General features: G+C 43.8%; 1 long non-coding RNA gene across 1 annotated transcript; it reads left to right on the top strand.

The window, feature by feature from the left end:
* The first annotated feature begins 2888 nt into the window (after positions 1-2888).
* On the top strand, positions 2889-19591 carry LOC311340615. Its single transcript, XR_014633267.1, has 4 exons — positions 2889-3150; positions 3262-3385; positions 18852-18935; positions 19378-19591. It is a non-coding gene; the product is annotated as an uncharacterized lncRNA (long non-coding RNA).
* Positions 19592-19894: the final 303 nt, after the last annotated feature.

Below are 19894 nucleotides of genomic sequence, written 5' to 3'. Positions count from 1 at the left end.
CAGCATGTGTTACAGTACTTTACAGTAAAGTTTATAAATTAAGTGGATGTCTTCGCAAACCTTCCACATCTAGATTAGAATGTACAGTATATAAAAATAAATATTGACTTAATGACAGATTCCTATTCTTAATACATTTTAGTAATTGCATCTTGTACACACTCTTGAATACACATGTTCAAGCATAAGAACCCTAGAAACGATTTGAAAAGTAAACTTAAACTCCACATTTCATTAGGGATAATGGACCATCAAAATACAGTAGTAATGTCAACCGTGAGTACATTTAGTTGAATAAGGATGAGATGGAAGATCACAGTTAGCCATATACAATGAAATGGGGAACCTCAACCTTTGATTTAAAGGATTTCACTCTAAGACCAGATTTGATCATTTGTATTCAGTTATTATGTTAAAATTATGTTCAGTTCCTCTCTTTCCTTATCTCGTCATAGCAATTTAAACAACAGCTAAATGAGTTTGCGTTATATTATTCTAAGTAGGTCTGAGTTTGTGCAATACTTTATTTGCATGTTGCAAAACACCATTATATGCAAATGGACTGAATTAAGTTGAAACCCTAAGTTCACCCCATGAAGACAATTGTAGATAACCACCTACACTCCAAAGTAACGTGTAGTACCTGTTGAAAGGACATCCCTAGCCTAGGGCCAGTTGTGTTATTGTAGCATTACATTCATCTCACATCTGTGATCCCTTTTGCCAACGACAGCAAGTTGATAATATTACATAACTTTGAATAGCAGAACTTGATAGTACACACACCGATGCCCACAGACAACACATTGAGGAAGAGGAACCAGGCAGACCTACAGGGGTTATAAATGTGGCCTGTATGGATCCCTCATGTGATCACCAAGTGAAAAACGAGCATGCATTAGATGTGCAACCCAGTTTTAACCTGGCTTTCAAGAATGACTGCCCCAAGCTCTGAGAAACGGGGGATAATAATAATGCCACGTGACACCAAGGAGCATCATGCAGGTATGTAGCGGTAAGAGTTCTTACTGCCTGACTGGAAACCAATATTGGACAACTCCCCGTCTCAGTGTCTGCTTCTGGATCGATCAGAGATACACCTGTCCCTGCACATCTCCACCCAGATGCACTGATCATTATAACATCTCTTTAGAGTCTTCTTAATCTAAAAACCATTGATGAGGTGGTTAACAATAATACAGAACAAGACGTTGTCTGATTGACCCTGTAAACCCTTCTCAGCTAGGTTTTTTTCAAGAGGATATAGGTGAAGAGCATCACCACCCCGGCTGACAGCGCCCCAATGACACACTGGTGGATGGTGATGACGTCCTCCAGGGAGTGGATGCGTTCCTCCATGGCACTAGTGTTTATGTAGTCATAGATGGAGGCGCCGATGCTCCACACAGCCCACACGAGGTCCACCAAGGCTTTCATGGTGGGAGAGACCATAGCGAGGGTCCCACGCTACACTGAGAATACAGAGAGAGATTAGGGGCAAACCGCAAGACAACAGCTGGACATGATACTGTGTCATTCATTATCACGTAATTTCCTGATTAAATCATTTCCTGATTAAAAACCAACAAAAACTGAGAAAAACACATGGAGGAGTCAGACTTTGTATCATACACCACAGGGTGTGATGGGTGTGAGTTATGAACTATGGAAATATTTGACTACCTTCCTCCTTCAGACAACTCAGGTTATAGACATATGAAGACAAACAAGCAACAATGAAGTACGGGTTTTGTGCTGAACATTGGTCTCATGTGATCCGTCATTTGATAAGCACTTTATCTCCGGGCCCGGGCTGTCACATAACAGAGAACATCAATCGCGTCTTTCAGCACGTTGAGGGTGTTTCAATACGTCTACAACGAGTGCCTTCGAGTGTGTGTGTTTAAACGCGATACACGGGCAATAAGTTGCAACGATCACGTGTATTAGGACTATTTATTGTACTCCAGACTAGGCACAACAGGCTTTTGTTTCGTTGAACTAATGTTCTTGTGCTCCACGTTAACAACAACCATGCCTTAGTACGACTCCTTATCGCAGAAAATGCGAGGGGTTTTGTCATACTCACCAACGAGTGTCCGCAGGTCGTTCATGGTCCAAATTATGTGATACATTCGGAATGAGCTTTGAAATGAGTACGATTTACTTCTCGTTTTAGAGTATGAGTCTACAGCCCTGTGCGTGGGTGATGGGGCCCAGCGTGGTGCCGTCACCACGGGGGGAGCGGGACGTGGTCTCATCGGCCATTCAGAGAAATTCACAAAACACCAACAACTTCGCAAATAAAACGGATTATATGATCCAAACAGTCGTATTATATAACATGGGCTTATAGGCCTAATACAACCGGCATTGTAACAACTGACTTGCGACACACAAAACGTGTGTTATACAGACTAATAAGTGTAGGCCAGTCTTTTTTTCCACCACTAGAGGTCAGCCTAAGCTAAGTAGTGGTGTGACTCGGGGCTCCACACAAAAGGTGTGATACCTGGCTTGTTGTAGCCTCCCAGTCGGCAGCAGCATCCATATTCCTATTTAAGAGAGGACCTTGGGCAGCAGACCCACGAGTTTGGGAACAGCTTTAAGACAAGGAACGCATGGGTCGGGCGGGTCGACAATCGGCTGAGCCTACAGATAAACACCGCCTGTGGATTGTAGGCTGGATGTCTTTCTTTTAAACGACAACTGTAATAGTCTTTATAGACCGTGGATGTGCGCAACTATTGCAGCGCAAAGCAAGGGGTCGGAATTCTGCAATTACGGGCGAACCCAAGTGTCGATCTTAAAATAAACAGGTCCACCACTTAGGAGGAGAGCATGTTGGGGAGGGCTCGGCTAGCCCATATATCACCTCGTTCCAGCTGTTAGTAATATCGTGGTCACGGGTTGCAACACGGCAGCAGCAGTGTCTTCCTCTCCAGAATGGATATGTGGGTCCTGGACGGGCTTGTTGGCCACGAGGTCGCCGCCTCTCCGCACGTCGACCATTGAAATACAGGACGGAAAAGCGGGCACAGGACGCCAGACTGGTGTCTCCTCTTCTTTTTCTTCTGCTGCTTCTTCTTATGCTTCCTCGGACGGGGTAAAACGTGGCCTGGCTGGGCGACTTCTTTCGGTCAACAATGGGTGAGGATAATCGTACAACATTTGGGAGTCGTGCAATAACCTGCGCAAAGTGCTAAATAAACAGGGGCGGTGGTGGTGGTGATGGACGCTGATCTCCAACTTCGTACGCAGCCGCGGTCTTCAGACCAGACGGTCCCGTCAAATTAGCAAGTGCGTCGGTTCCCGGTCACCCGCTGCCCGCCGGGATGCGGACGCGTCGCCCACTGGGGATCGTCCACCGCGGGGAAGACAACAGGTAACGACCCAATCGACATCTTTCATTTCCCCCCAGACACTTGTCAATTTGGAACGTAGGTTGGTTGTTCCAGTCGGGCTTGGAGGTTGATCAGTCGGTAGAGGGGAATACCCTCGTTCGATTCCGGTGGTCGCGGGTGTAGAAAGGTGTGTAAACGAGACGCGTTCCCTGCTTTATTATGCTTCGTTGAGAATAGTGTGGCGTTTCGGGTTTGAACTTCCCGAAAGAGTGGTGTTAGTGGTGATATTGTGCGTCAGAGGTTGGGTCTTTGCGGGCAAGGTGAGTCCTCATTCATTCAACTGGCCTACAAAGTCCCAGTTTCTGGTTCATGTGACAACCTGGTTCCACACCCCTCTGCTGTGATATCAGAATGGCCAAAAGCAGCCAAAACTGAAGAGATGTCTTTTTAGGGATTGCTGCCTTCATATTTGATACATTTCCGTCACATAGGCTTATACAAAGTTACAAAAAATAACACGAATAAGCATCTAAACCCTTGCTGAACAAATGGTTATTATTAGCCCACAAAATCGTTGCTTCACGCTGTAAAATAGGCCACACGTTTGCCATGATTAGGCTGTGTTCTTGTTTCTGAAAATAGCACGCCTTGGCACGTTATTCACTATATATGTCAATTTATATACATTTCTGATTGGATTTGGGATTTAAAACAATCTTTAAAAACATGTTTTGCAGCCCTACTAAGTATTGGAGCATTCATGTATTGTGTCATCCATCACGTTGTAAAAGTTAAAGCAATCCATTTGCCTCCTATTATTTCTGACCCCACAATGGACATTGTTTAAAAAAGAAAAAAAAAGTAGGCTGAGAAAAAAAAAATAGAAAGAGTATGCTACTGGAGTTGACACAAAACAGGATCTCCATTATATTATCATTAGCGCCTAGATAAGCAGATTAATTTCAAGTTCCCTGTTTGGCCCGGCCCTTAATAAAATAAAATCCAGATGAAGGTTTAAGCAACAAGACTATTGTAGGCGTCAAAAAGTAACACGTTTTTCCTTCACATAAAATGAGTTAAGTGAGTAAGCTGTTTTGAGAAGCAGTTTCTATATCTGTCCTGACCCATGCGTGCCACACATAACTGGCTAATGAATTTAGCAAATGGACACTAGATGCTTTATGTAATTAATAGAGCGGTTAGCAACAGTAGCATCTCCATGCTGAAAGTGACACATAGGTTAGACATCTGCTGAATCAGGGGATTTTTTGTATGACTGCTTGCACAAAGATGACCTCAACATCAACAATTACTAAAACACCCATAAACGGCCAGGCAACGCACGTATCTTTAGTAGAAACTCAACAAAACCTTATTGCGTCCCACAGGCTATTAACTTTTTCAAATAATATCTGGCTCTTACCACTAATATTGAGTCAGAGAATATAGGCTTATAATAAAGGCTTTGTTTTCGATGTAACACGGGCCAATCATATAGGGAAAACCAATAAACTGATATAAAATAATGTTCAAACTTACTAAGTTATTCACATTTTCTTATTATGACAATTCAGTCAAGACTCAAATGTAAACTCCCGTATTTCTGAGAATGTTTTAATACAATTTATGTATTAAGTATTCCCTATATTTGAAGGATATTTGCTGAAAACAAGTACAACCAATACATGTAAAACATATAAAACATAAAGGTCTATGGTCTAGGTAAATACATACAAAAGTGAACAATAATAGAATATGAGTAGTTCACATTTACTCTAGCTTAACCATAGACACAAACAGGGTGGGCCAGCTACTCCTTATAATACGCTGGAGATTTAAGGTGCACTGCGTTCATCCGTCAGTAGACCAATGATTACACTGCGTTCGCTACAACCAAGTCTACTTAAGAGCAATGTCACACATCCCAAAAAAGTAGATAAACACACTCTGGCTGAAGCTCCTGTGTGTTCTCTGTACAAGGCGCGGTGGGGGTGGGGGGGGGGGGGAGAGCGAGAGAGAGGAGCAGAGGACCTAGTAAGGGAGGGATCGGAGGAGCAGGCCTGGTTTGGATAAGCCCCATCGCGGCGGTGGGGAGCCCGGGGGGGAGGGTGCTGCTGAATCAACGTTTGATATGCAACAGCGACGGCCCGGGACCGCCTGCCAAGCCTCTTGCAGTGGCATGTCACGTTGTTCAGAAAACAGGCCCAATAGGACTAATATCGCCACTTGTTCGCTTTTGCTGCTCACATTATTAGTCCCGTGAACACACCCCTCCCTCTGCTCATTTACCGTTGGGGGTGGGGGGTGGGGGGTGGGGGGGGGGGGTCTCATATTCCCTCCCCACACGTCGTATGTAAGCAGAGTTATAGGTTTCCTTTAAATAGCTTTTTCCGACATATCCAGGTTAGCTACGTGAACTGGGTCATTGGGTTCGTGCAGTCCTCCTGCGAACACAATTGGGAAATGCCTTAAAATGGAAAGGTAATGTTTATAAGGGCATGTGACGAGTGAGCCTGTAACAAAGCCTGCGTATGTTTGGCCTCACACTGGGTTTACTCAGTCCACTCAAAAGCTGTTCTCTGAGCTAATGTCATCCCCTCCACCCTCCCACTTTTTAAAACTGTAAAAACAGAACAGCATTACGAATATGCAAATCAATAAAGCTTTTCACCTGCCTCTCGCTAAAAGTAAAAACTTGTTTTGCGTGTTTGCTGTCGTGCTGCGTGTCGCTACACCGATAGCACCAGTTAGGACCTCCAAGCCTCGACGAGGTCGTAAAAAAGCTGGCGGTTCGATCTCGATACTTCTGGACGGTAACGCATGCGGGCCGAGGAAACCAGCGCAGGGCGGGAGAGAGAGTGAGGGAGAGGGAGGGAGAGAGAGAGAGAGAGAGAGAGAGAGAAAAAGGCAGCAAGAAAAGTGAGGGACTTTTAGGGGCAGCTGTGTTTTATTAACCCAGTCATAATGCCCCTAAAAATCCTTATTGCTCTTGCAATGGTCAACAAATCTCCTGTTAAAGCACTGCAAGGAAGTCTACGCTGCGATCTTCGATCTGCATCCGTTCAACCAACCTGTTGCCACGCCGCCTGCCACCGCCCGCACAGCAGTCGATGCAGTCAACTGAAACGTACGGACGGATAAATCGAAAAAGATTGATCTTTGCGGTGGTTTAGAAAGAGTATAGGCATGGTTTTGTTCAGTTTTAGTCTCTCGGCGCTCCTGTGATAACATGGCGGAAGAGAAAGTTTCACCCACCGTTCTTCAGTGCCACGTTGAGAGATGGCGGGTGGGATTTTTCCGCCAAACACAAGGAGGTAAAGGCAATTCATCTCATGTGTAATGATCCTGGCCTGTTCTGATGTTGAATTATGTATGACTTCCATTATGGTGTGAACGTCGCTGTGATTATATTTTCAGTCTGAGGTCTTTATAGTTCCAACACGCACAGAGTACAGTCACCCTGCCGTGTCCTTCAGACGTCTGCGGTTGGTTTAGACGAGCAGAGTGGTCGGATGGAGACGCAAACAAGGGGAAACATGAGGGCACGCATGGAAATACATATTGACACACTTATGGGCGGGCTTATAGACACACAGACGAGTTAGACACGCTGACAATCTGATTGACGGACAGACAAGTAAGACGGACGGATAGATTCAGACAACAAGGAAGTGTGTCACACACTAAGAAGGCTGGCAGACAGACGGGGAGACAGACAGGCGTAGAAATAATAGAACAGAGCTAGACTGCTACACAGAAGGCAGATAGAGGAACAGACACACAGACGGAGACACAGCTGGGCACAGAGACTGACGAGGAATGCTATTCTGGTGTGGGTGAGTGCGGTGGGGTGGGGTGGTAGGGGTTAGAGAGTGGGTGGCGTGCAGTGGACTGGAGCTCGGCATGTCAGAGGCTAGTGAGTCAGTTCTCCTTCTCGGGGACCGGTACCATGGAAGGACAGACGGCAGAGTCCCCTTCACTCACCACATGGGGGGGGAGAGAGAGAGAGAGAGAGAGAGAGAGAGAGAGAGAGAGAGAGAGAGAGAGAGAGAGAGAGAGAGAGAGAGAGAGAGAGAGAGAGAGAGAGAGAGAGAGAGATGAGGACGAAGGAGCTGAACATCAAAGATACAGATGGTGAGAGACAGAGAGAAATAAATTTAAAAAGAGCCAGGAAAATGGGCGGCGGAAGGTGTGGAGGCCATGACTCAGGACAACAAACCACGTGGAAAGGGAGAAGGAAGGAGTGGAAGGAAAAAGGAAGTGAGGAGGGAGGGAGAGAGGGAGGGAAGGGTAGGGTAGATATTACTCATCAGAGCATGTGGACTCTCATATGGTTATCACAGGACCCAAATGTGTCTTCGCTGAAGCTCCCTCACAAACACCCCCCCCCCCCCCAGCGGAGGCGGTGAGCCGAGAATGAGCTGAAGCCTCCTCAGACCCTCTGAGGTGGTCTGAGGAGGCTTCAGCTCATTCTCGTCTGGCCTGGTCACCCCACGGCCTCAGAGCGGCACCCTGGAACCCTTTCTCACTGCAGTTCACACAGAGGCAATTCTTTAAGGAGAACTTATGCTCTTTCTCAACTTGGACCCTATTTTCCTATCAGGTTGGGTCTGATGGACTAACACGGGCAACACATTCTGAAATTGGTCTAGTATTGAGCGTGAGCGCTACAGCCAAGGAGAAGAAGAAACAGGGGCCAGGTTGAAGAATCCTGGAGTTCCCCTTTAACTCTTTCCCTGCAGCAATCCTTCTTGTTTGAAATAATGAGCGCTGAAAGAACCCGACCGGACACCCACACATGGCTCAGCATCGGCGAGCTAGAACGTTTTCTTGGGTGGACGTGGGTCTGACTATGTTACAATCACCTCTGCCCTTTCAATGACGAGGTGGATCGAGTGGTATTGATATTATTACATGATTATGAATCAATTTGAACAAAGAGGGATGGGCTATAATAAACGTTCATCCTCACCTTGGTGTAAACCCATGAACGTCCATTATGAAGCAGTTATTTTACTGATCAAGGCCCTCATAATCCTATGTGTTTCTTATGTGTGATACCCCATCTCAAACCCTAATCAAGTGTATGGCGCAGAAGGGAGAGACAACGCACATCTTCTGTCTTGTGCCAGAAAGACAGTTCTTGTCTTACTTGAGCAAGAGAAAATCATTGGCACCTTTGGTGGTTGGATTATGGGATTTCGGCGGCAAGAGAACCATGAATGACACCACCCTGTGTCATTTAATCCCTGGTTGTGGCTGGTCACAATGAGTGTTAATCAAGGAGGGAAAAAGTGTTGCTCTGTGGTTTAAAAAAAGACCTGTCAGCGGCATACATCTCGGTTAACGACAAGTCTGAACATGCATCCGTTCTGTTTGCATATAGTCTCACTGTTCGCATTGTTTAATAAGTTCACTTAACAAAGACGCTAATATTATCGCCGTACATCCAGTTGAGGACCCAGCCGTCAGTTGAGAATGGTTCCCGCTGGTTTCTTCCAGTGGGGTGAAAAAATGTTTTATTTCTTGGTGACTCACTCTTTGTGTCAGGCCTCTGAGTGAGAGCTGGGCTTCCAGAGGATGATCGAACACAATGTTGTGTCATTAGCGAGCAAGCCAACAGCCAAAGCAAATGCTATGGCGCTGGGATGTACAAGAGGGCAGAGTCAAGGCTGTCGACAGGCAGCCAACCGATGGATAAGAAGGTGATCCGTGTGCGGCTGCCTGTTCCCACGTGTTTTTTTTTTCTTTTTCTCTTTTGATGTTTGAAAATGTGCTTATGCAGCAAAACGTGGATGATGAGCTCGCCCATTGTTACATGACTCAACATGGAGAAATAGAAGCACCACACCCAAACACAGGAGCCCAGTCCGGCTACCAATCCACCACCCCCATCCACCAAAAGCCCCAGATCTCGCTAAACAACCTTGCCGTGCGGGTGTGGGTGGCCTTACCACCATCACTAGTGGAACCGCTCAAATCCAGAGCAAACACAGGAGACAAAGCTACAGCCCGGGGAAAAAAACCATCTCCATCAGTCAGTTTGTCAGTAATTAGTTCCAGGTATTCGTTGTTCCAGGACAAAAAGTGTGTTATATTATAAAATACTGTACCGTCGAAATACCAGAATGTAGGTCATCTTCGCCTCTTCTCCATTTGTTAATACAACGATAAACGATACAAAGTGATAGATAGTCAACTTAACTGCTTTGGCAAGTATGAATAAACGAACATGCAAGAGAGATCTGTCATCGCATGTGGCCGTTCTAAACAACATAGCAGAGCTATGCTTAGTGGCCAAACCAAAAGTTTAAAATAAACAATAAATGGGTTTTCAAGGCCTCTTAGATAGCTTTAAGAGGTGTCAATTCATGCTCTCACACACACACACACACACACACACAAACATTAAGATTGCGATCCCCCCACTTAGGCACCAGGGCAGTATCCAAATGACACACATATGCCGAGGTAAAGGCATGCATGTTCAATAACACACACGCACACATGCACACAGAGAGGCAAACCTGTCCACCTTCACCTTTCAACTTCTTTTATCATGCTGTTTGCTTTTCTTTGATTTTTGTCTGCAGTGGGATAGTGTTGCATCAATGCACTGCAACCTCCATAAACTCTTCAATGCAGGTTTCACAATGTAGTTCCCAAATGTATTATTATTATTATAGGACATTGTGTCAAAAGTGTATATATATACCTATATGTATAGATATATCCTTATATATATAGATGTGTAGATATATCGATATATCTATATCTATATATAGATATATACTGTACAGATATATCGCGACAATCTTGTTAACTTATATCAGGAGGAGAAACACCATCTCTAGGTTGGTATGGGGGTCTTCACCTGTGAAGTGCAAAGCGCTTTTATTTTGGAAGAGACCTCGACCACGGGCCAACTGTGTGGAATTGAAAGTGCATGGCTTGGCAGTGGCGTTCTGCCCTGTGTGGACATGGTGTCGCTGTATTGCAAAAAAGGAGGTTGTGTGCGCGTGGGTGTTGTGTGCAACAAAGATCTCCGCAGGGTGATTGGAAGTGGTTTCTCATGCTGCAGACACACAGCCATGTCTTTGTGTGTGCAGTCAGCAGGTGTGCGTGTGTACCAATGCACAGCCGGTTCCACCCAGAACGGCGTGAGGCAGGGAGGGAAGGAAAGAAAGTGTGAGTGGTGGTGTGTTAAGCAAAGTTCACCCTCCCAAGGCGTGTACTGTGTGTTGTATCTCTTTTGCTCGGTGATCACAAGGGAGAAAATGTGTGAGTCATCTCTGTGGTGGTTCATGAACTGAGACCACAGATATATGATCTTGGTTGAGATCATATATTGCGGAGGTACAGTGTAGTTCATACTAAGTGTTTTTTTATTTCCTTCCTTTAAAATATTGAAGAGCACTCGTTTCCCCCACACACATTTTTGACATATTTCTCAGAACGCCTCACAAGGGAACAGTTAACAGTATGTTCATGGGGTTATTTATCTTCTTCCTCTGCGTACATGATGTGTCTTTTGTAACTTAACGGCAACAAGAATCTCAGACTCTGGTCCAGATTTACACCCTGCAGTCCGTAGGGTCTCTCTCTGCCAAGCTTGGCACGGACAGGAAGAAAGGGAAACCCACCTCCCCCCCAAAAAAAGTCCTTCCATTAGAGGGGGAAGAGAGGTTTTCCGCCTGCCTTTGAAACTGGCACTGGTTATTGAAGTCGCGGCGAAAAAAAACCATAAATCGCCGCTTTCCTGGTCTGGATGTTGGCAGAGGCATGAGTCTTGGGGTACAGCTCAGAGTCTTTCCACGATGGCTGGTCTGAGGGCAGCAGTGAGCTCGCACCTTTCTGTCTGTATACATAGTTCCCTCTGCCTCGGTTCTGTTCGGTTCACATTCTGCAGCGCACATGTGTGTTCAGACGATGACAAAAAATGGGGAAATATCAGCCTCTCAGGTATCGGCACCTTGTTACAGCCTCATGTGGACATGGGTTCATCTTTTAAGGTGTCTTATGTTCGTCAGGGCTGAACAAAGAGCCGTTTTATGTCTGAACTGGCATGATGGGGGAAGCATCGTGACAAGCCGGCCCAGGGCGGCCCGCGGCCTGAACTGCATGCCCTTCTGGAACTATCGTTTTGCTCTCGTTCAACCCAGTAGCCAGAAGATAACCGAGCTGTCGGTACGTTCCTGCAAACCACAGATATGTGGAATGTTAACATTTCTGAACCAAAAATATTTATTATAACGTTTATAGATATGCGTATATCATTGGTGTTTTAACTACCCTCGGCACTTTTGATGCACTGTTAGTGTTTTAAGGGAACAGAAGGTGGCTAGGCTATTTTTGGTTGTGAAATAACAAATTATATATTTTATTACACACCACGTATTTCAAACGTGTAACAACGGGCTACACTTTTGTTTAGTGTACCCCAGCGGGAGATATAGTGAGATGAACACATATTTATTGTTTAAACGTGAACATGAACATATTTTATGAACGCAATATTCTTAACAAACCTGGAAATTCATCGTGGTGTTTTTGAGATTTGGGACCTCGGCTTCAACTTGCGACCATGATGGGAGTCCGGGCTGTGCCTTGGCCATGGTAACGAGGCCTAGGGGAACACACACACACACACGCACACACACACAGAAGATAGATACACACAGATAGATAGTGTTGCAGACCAAATACCTTTTTGTTGCCGCCTGATTACACATGATGACTTGTTAATTAAAGACCAGCTAACTAGTTGTTCATCCAAAAGTGTTGATACAGTGTTTATTTGCTAGGTTGGCTACTTGGAAATCGTAGCCTAATTTAAGAGCATACCCTCCATAGTATGGTTGATAATTAATAGATTCCACATTCCATCTTCAAAAAGAAAGAACTATGCAATCTTGTTCTCTATTCCTTATTCTTTATTAATATGCAGCTTGCCATGATCATCGCATTTAACAACAGAACTGTTCAATACACAGTGAGAATGAGGGATGACCTCTCACACATGAGGGGTCACTGCCTTGGCCTCACTTGGGGAGGTGCTGTTGTGTGTGGGGATGTGGTAGGACCATGACTATGAATAAGTGAATGATTGGAGCAAATTAACGTACCTTGTTGAAATCAATGAGCATGTTGAAAAAAGTTTGATTATTTAAGTAATGGTTTAATTAAAACATTTTGTTCTTGCTAGCCAGCGGACACTAGTTTACGTAAAAAAAACACGTGAGTGTTGTCATGGCAACGAGTGCACCTTTAAAAATACATTGTGTGTAATGAAATATATAATTTAGTTTTTTTCATGGCGTTCAATAGCCTACCAAGCAAGAGCAAATAAAACAAACTGTTGATAAACACGTAACTAGAAATGCTGATGTAAAACTTATTCTTGGTTCAGAAAGTTGAGATTTGTGGTTTGCAGAAATGTACAAATAGATCAATTTTCTTCTGGGTCAACTGGGTCGTCACATTCCACAGTCAGCAGCATCCTCGCCCCCTTTCCCCCCACCGTCACCCCGCTAAATAGTCCAATGTGTTTCTTCACAACGTTCTCATGGAGTTTGGTATCCCCTCCCTGTCTCTGTGTTTCTGCATCATCGCGTCGGCTCAGCTCCTGGACACTGCAGGAGTCGGCCGTTGGTCGGTGTGTGTGGGTGTGTGCGTGGCACACCTAATAGTGTATATCGACAGAACAACAGCCTAGGATGTACTTCTCGGCTTCAATATGAAATATTGATGCGCACCTGAAAGCTTTGACTTCACCTTATCTCAGCCCAAAGTCTTGTAGACCCCCCCCCCTCCCCCACCCCCCAACTTGACAGGGCAGCGCTTACTTTCACTTCTAACGCTCTTGGCTGAGGATGTCTCGAGGCGGCTATTTGGACCGACCTCGAAGCCGAGTGGAGGGCGGGAGACATTGAAGAGGGAGAGAGGGATCAAAACGAAAGAGAGATCGGCAAAGAGAGCAGGAGAGAGAGATCATGGAAAAGATAGATCAGGCAAAAGATCAGGAGAGGGAGAGAGATTTGGAGGGACTGGGAGAGAGAGTGAGAGCGAGGGGATCGGTAGAGAGAGAGAAAGAGAGGCCAACATGATTGCAACAGGCACCAGGTCCTTATCCTGCCAGAGAAGCCTTAGCAACAGCTCCATTGCATAAATCAAGTTGTTATTAAAGAACATGTACATAATGGAATAAACACACACTGGCGCCTCCGAAGCTTTAGGGCAGGAGAGAGATAGAGAGAGGGGAAACTGTCCCCACTTTGTCTTTATCTTCTTAGCCTCCTAAACGTCCACATTAATAATAGGAATGTGATCTCTCTACTAACGCGTGATGTTTACGGGACCATGGCTATGAAAAGCAAACCATTGCCCATGCATGAAGACAAACGGTGAACAGTGACGGCCGCCGTCCTCCCAATGTGATTAAAACAGGCAGGCACGGGGTGAGCCGTGGGTCTAGCACAGCGTAGCTTAGGCATTAGCATACCCATAGTGGGACGTAACGTGTTTGTGAGCAGAACGAGAACATTGCCATGAGCAAGTTCTGTACCAACGCTGCTCTGTTCGGTTCGAGACTGGTTCATATAGACATCCCACATCACTGTTAAGTATATATGTATATATTACTGTGGATATTGCAATATCCCCACGAAAAAACATTTTGCTCTCTCTCTGTAACCATTGTATGTTGTACACACTTAGACTTTGCCTACATTTCTAATCTGCGTCACCTGATAAAGGATTTTGGCTGAAAAACATTTGTAAAATAATAAAGTATCGCAGGTTTGTATTTTTGGATTTATGTGTATGTCTGAGATCAAACATCTTTATATCCTTTCCTTTGTAATTAGTGTGGTTGCAACTGCAAGCACATCTAATGTTCTTCTAAGTTTTCTTTATTCTGTTGCCTGTTTTTTGTGCAGTTAACTGCTCCTGCATACTTTCAGCTACAGAAACCATTCAACTATCTAAACGTCCAGCTCTGGCTATCTCTGCGTTTTTCAACTCTTTCAACTTTTTAAACTATAAAGCTTTTTCATCTTTTTTTTTTACAATGTAAGTCAATGGCCTTCTCTGACACTTCAACCACTTCAGACATTGTAACTTGGTCAATTTTCAACGTTAACCTTTGTTCAAACAAATCAACACACTTATCTTCAAGTATCTTCAATAATCTGAAAACCGAGTTTCGATTACCTGTATACTTTTTTCAGAATCACAGTTTAAGTTCCATGTCGGCTCAGTTTTCAGTTGGTCTCATTGATTTACGCTGAGGTTAGAGTGCGGAGGACGTGCAGGCAGTGTTGCCAGATTGGGCGGTTTACCATCTGCGGCATTTTAGCAAGCAAATCCTCGCAGTTCGTTAGGACGAAACGCATTTTAGTTATCTTCATTACTGATTGTGGATCACTGTCAATAGCTAGGATATTTGATATTTTTAGATGGCATTATTTTTGGCCATTTTGGTTCTTCCTGCAAAGCATATATCTGTCTTTGTCGCCTTATTGGTTCCAGGCCTGTACTGAACACACAGTTTATCTTGACAAGTGCACTGGTTTATGGGTGAACAACAAAACCTCTCCGAGCCTTTTAGGTAATGAGCCAAGTTCCTCCAGTCTGGCAGACCTTCGCAGTGTGTTTCATTCTCAGAACATTCTTAGCTCACACTAAAGCTAAGGCTGATCAGGTTGAGTTAACTCTAAACTGCCTTCAGTCTGTGAGAGCACTAAAGGCCTCAGGACCCTGTGAGCCAGTCCCTTACCCAGCCTGTGTTACACTGCAAAAAGCTTACTTGGAAGACATCTGCAACCAAAGTCTTACAGCGTGGGTTTAGATATCGCCCTGTTTACAAAATCACATTTGTTCATTAAGTCCCCACAAAGAGCTCACTTAAGTTAACCCAAACCAGTCCCTGAAAGGAAGAAAACCTATAGGCAGCGAGAGTAAGTCAAGTCAAAATATGTTTTGCAATGCTGAGCCTCTCTCACAAGATATTCTGTGAGCTCTGAATATAATTCCCCTGCATGTCAGAGCACATCGATGTCCTTGCTTCACCAGAACACAGTGTGACATTAGATTAGATACAACCTTATTGTTGTATAAAAAGAGAGCATATGGCGATGGAGGGATTTTGCAGAGGCATTTTTGTTGTAGATTCATTTTCTATTGTCTGTTTAGACAACTCCAGATCCCACAGAACAGTTTGTAATGCAGGGAACGGTGAGAGTGGTACCGAGTGGTTAACTGGGTTGTTAAGCACTCGGTACCACTGTTAAATCTGCCTGCCATTTGGCCGTCACCATGACAATGTAAAGGAAGTCACACGGTGGTGGCTGTCATGTGTGCTTAATTGTCAGTAGCAGGCAAACTGTGTTATTCTTTGTTAATTGAGTCCTGTTGGAACATGTCATGCTCGCTCACACGCACGCACGCACGCACGCACACACACACACACACACACACACACACACACACGCATGCACTCACTCACTCACTCACTCACTCACTCACTCACTCACTCACTCGCAGACACACTAATCAAACACACTAATCAAACACATAATATGTATACAGCTGTAAGTTTATATCTCCAATTACAATGAATAACTTTTGTGGTGTGAGTTATATTAGCATATTTGATAGGAATGGCTGAACCCTGTCACTACAAATAATATAAAGCAGCAGGCATTATACACCTACTATACTATTCTCTGTTGTACTTTTTTAGCAAAGAAAAATGTCTATGTATGATTGACAGCTCAATATCTGGCCGTCCTGTTGGCAGTTCAGGGGAGAGGAGGGTAAGAGGGAATGTAGGAAACGCTAGCAAATGTTTCTGCCTTTAGATTTACAGCCGCTGGGGTCAGCTGTGGGTGGTGCAGGTTCCCTCCTAGCGCTCCTCTCTGTGTGGTGTGGGCGTCTCTGTGTGTCTGGCAACACGCTGCGTGTCTGCATGTACGTGGTACGTCAAGGTGATAATTAAGTAAGGCGATTCTTTGCTATTTCGGTAGACATTAGTTGTTAATGTCCTCCATAATTATCTTTAATGACACCATATTTTGGTGAAAGCCTCACTTAGGTAATAACCAGGCTGTGGTTGGGCCGATGTGTAGGTATAATAAACAATAACTAGGCTGCCATTAAGCAAAGAAATTGTGAGGAAGTAGTGGAATTTATGGAATTTATTAAGTGCACACTATGGGCCGACTTTATAAGAACCTTCAGGGTAAATATATGGGTAGGATAAATATTGAATTCATGAAATGAATGAATGCATTGGTGTGAATGTATTAGTGCCCCCCCCCCCAGGCCTTTATAATGTGATATTATAATGATCTCATCTGATGCGTTTATTAGAATGTTGAGGTATTGAAGTATGGGAAATATTACTATTAATAATGGGCCTACAAATTGTTTTCACAGTTAATCAGAATCCAGAGAAGCCAAAAGGGTAATAAAAGTTGAGTCTATCCTCCTGGTCTCCTCCCAATGGAAGATTAGATGATGTTTTCATCTTCATCTTTCACCTCATTTGTCAGCTGGGCCGATTGGCCGACTTGTAGTCACTGTGGTGTGCTTTCAATATGAAAAGTAATGTTTTCACTACCTCACCTATCAAGCTCCTGGCAGTGTGCCTGTCCAGCGATTTCCTCACCATCGTTAAAAGTTGAATGACTTCCACTGTGCATTCAAATCCATCTTTAAGCTCTGTTCTGAAGTGCATGTAGCTTAAAAGAACATCCAGTCACATCCAGGGGGAAACGCCGCGAACAACTCTGCGCCGCTTGGGGGGAAACAGCATGCAACGTGAGGAAACATCAGAGGTGCAGACTGTATATTTAATGCAGAACAAATTCAGCGTTGCGTCGACTTCACAGCAGATGTTTCTAGCAAAAATAAAAGGATGCAATGAATAACTCCCGACAATGTGATATTGTAGCTGGGGGGAGGGAGTCTATATGCTAGACAAATATGTCATATTTTCAAATGAAGATGGTAGACCGTTAACACTGCAAGTCAACACAAAACTAAGTGTAATGGAGAACGTTTGAATAAATCAGTAAAATGTGCATGGTATTCTTGATTGCAGTAATGACACACACGCTTGTTTTTTACCCCGTGTGTGTGTGTGTGTGTGCGTGCACGTGTGTGTGTGTGTGCGTGCTTGTGCGTGCAAGGGTGTGCCCACTGCCAGTCATCTTAACCTCAAGCAGTTTTGTTGCTGACTGTATGTCACCTACCACAGTGTTTTAAAAATGTGCGTGTGTGTATATATGTGTGTACATGTGTCTGTGTGCAGACTCAATCCTGATCATGGGGTCGTCATGGAGACAGAATGGTGTTCCTATCATTACTGTCTCTGCTCTATGCCTTTACAACAGGTGAAGGGGTAAACACACACACAAACACAGACTGGATTACTTTACTTAGTCCTGAGATGTACTTTATTGTGATTACATTTAACAGTTATTTATTATTTAACATTGTTGGTTAATTTTTAAAGTAAATAGTATATCTTTCCTTAATTTCTTCATGAATGTGTTTTCTTTTTGTCTGACATTCTCTTCCACAGGGATGACACAAAATTGGTCCAGTTGACTAGTTGTGACAGCACGGTATTGTATGAGAGTACAATTATTTAATATCATCCCGAGCCACAGGGAATTCAAAAGTAATCCACACAAAATAATTTATTTTGTGCACAAATTGGCAGTTTTTGCAACTCCTTGTCCATGAAATAGCCCAAAATAATATGCAAGAATTGCCAGCAAACTCGACAAATGCCAACTATCACTGCCAAAGACTTCAGCTCGTACCCGGCGAACTCTCCCCGGTGCAGAATGCTTCTCTGCCCACGTCCGCAGAGCCTTCCATTTATGTAATATTTACAAGAGAAATGTTTTCACACACATGTAATATAAATGACAATCCCAAGGATCTGCCTGATACTGAAATATAATTAATGTTTCATACACACATTTCTCCAGGGGCAATCCCTGTATATAGTACTAAACAGGAGTACCGCAACAATATGGTGCTGTGTGTTTGTGCAGGTCTCTCTCCATTTTCTGAGAAGCCAATCAAGTGATTTGGTAAATGCCGGCTTCCCCTCCATCAGAGCGGTGTATGCGTGACGGCTAGAAGGAAGGTGCATTGGTGGGGGTGCTAGGGCACGTGGGGGTGCTACAAGCGCATGGTCGCCAGGCTTCCAGAACGAATGGAAGACCACATAGAGTCCCACATGGATCATGTTGTCAGATACCGAATTTAAAATCTGGGTCAGAGTCCCGGCCATAATCTCTCTCTCTCTCTCTCTCTCTCTCTCTCTCTCTCTCTCTCTCTCTCTCTCTCTTTCTCTCTCTCTCTCTCTCTCTCTTTCTCTCTCTCTCTCTCTCTCTCTCTCTCTCTCTCTCTCGCTCTCTCTCTCTCTCTCTCTTTCTCTCTCTCGCTCTCTCTCGCTCTCTCTCTCTCTCTCTATGAAACCCGGGGCAGCAGCCGCTGTGGGCTTGGGTATCACACCGACCACCAACACCTCGGCTTGGCGGAACGCATGACTTCTGAGTGCAAAGCAGAAAGGTAAACACTGTCTTTGGTATTTACAGACGGAGGTAAGGGACGTTTAAAAGTCACACTCACCACACACTAGTCTCTGAAAAATGTCAGAAATGTAAATATACCTCTTTTTTTTACACTGTCTTGGCGCACGTGACATTCGTTGACAAATGTCATAAGAATGTCGGAGTTTGAGCTGTAGAACTAAACTAAATCAAACGCAGTGACAGTATGGTTTGTATGACAAAGTTGTGTACAATGTGCATTATCATCATAATATTATTATTATTATTATATTATATAATATTATTATCATAATACTAATTGCAATAGTTTATAATAGTCGACATGCTTCACTTTGCTTCTTTGCTAGACTTTGCTTCTATTCTATTGTATTAAAAATGCCAATGACATTGTGCAATAAACAGAAACATCAATGTTTTCTTTTCTTTTCTTTTTTTTCCAGCTCCAAGTCGTATTTGTATCGGTTTAAATATCTTAATTTATGTAGCTTCTTTATGTTGGTCTCGTTTTACAGAAATGCATTGTTCTATTACCAAAAATAATTGATGTGGTTAAATTGTAGTGTATTGTAATTTATTTTTATTATTAATTTTATAATACACTATTTTTTGTAAGTGATCTAAATGAAAATAAATAAAGATTCATTTAAGACTTGAGTGTTGCATTTTTGATATAATATTGAACACAGCCGTCCGGTTCAGATTAACTCGAAGAATGTAACAATGCCCTTGCTCCAAATTTTCAGGATAAAATATGTATTCACACATAAATATATAAATAAATTAATGCATTAATGTGATACAACAAAGTTACCTTGGCAACATGAGCCACAGTGCCAGGATTATGGAACAACACGGCTTCCAAGAACCACAAAGAAATAAGAAATGTGTTCAATCTCCTGCTTCCTCCCTCGAATAAGAGCTGGAACAACGGTTTGTAGCCTCGAGGTAAACGGTTGA

Source organism: Micromesistius poutassou, assembly GCF_964030765.1.
Source record: "Micromesistius poutassou genome assembly, chromosome: 3".
Taxonomy (NCBI): Eukaryota; Metazoa; Chordata; class Actinopteri; order Gadiformes; family Gadidae; genus Micromesistius; species Micromesistius poutassou.
Note: the sequence above shows the minus strand (reverse complement) of the source record. Positions and strands in the feature narration are given on the sequence as shown.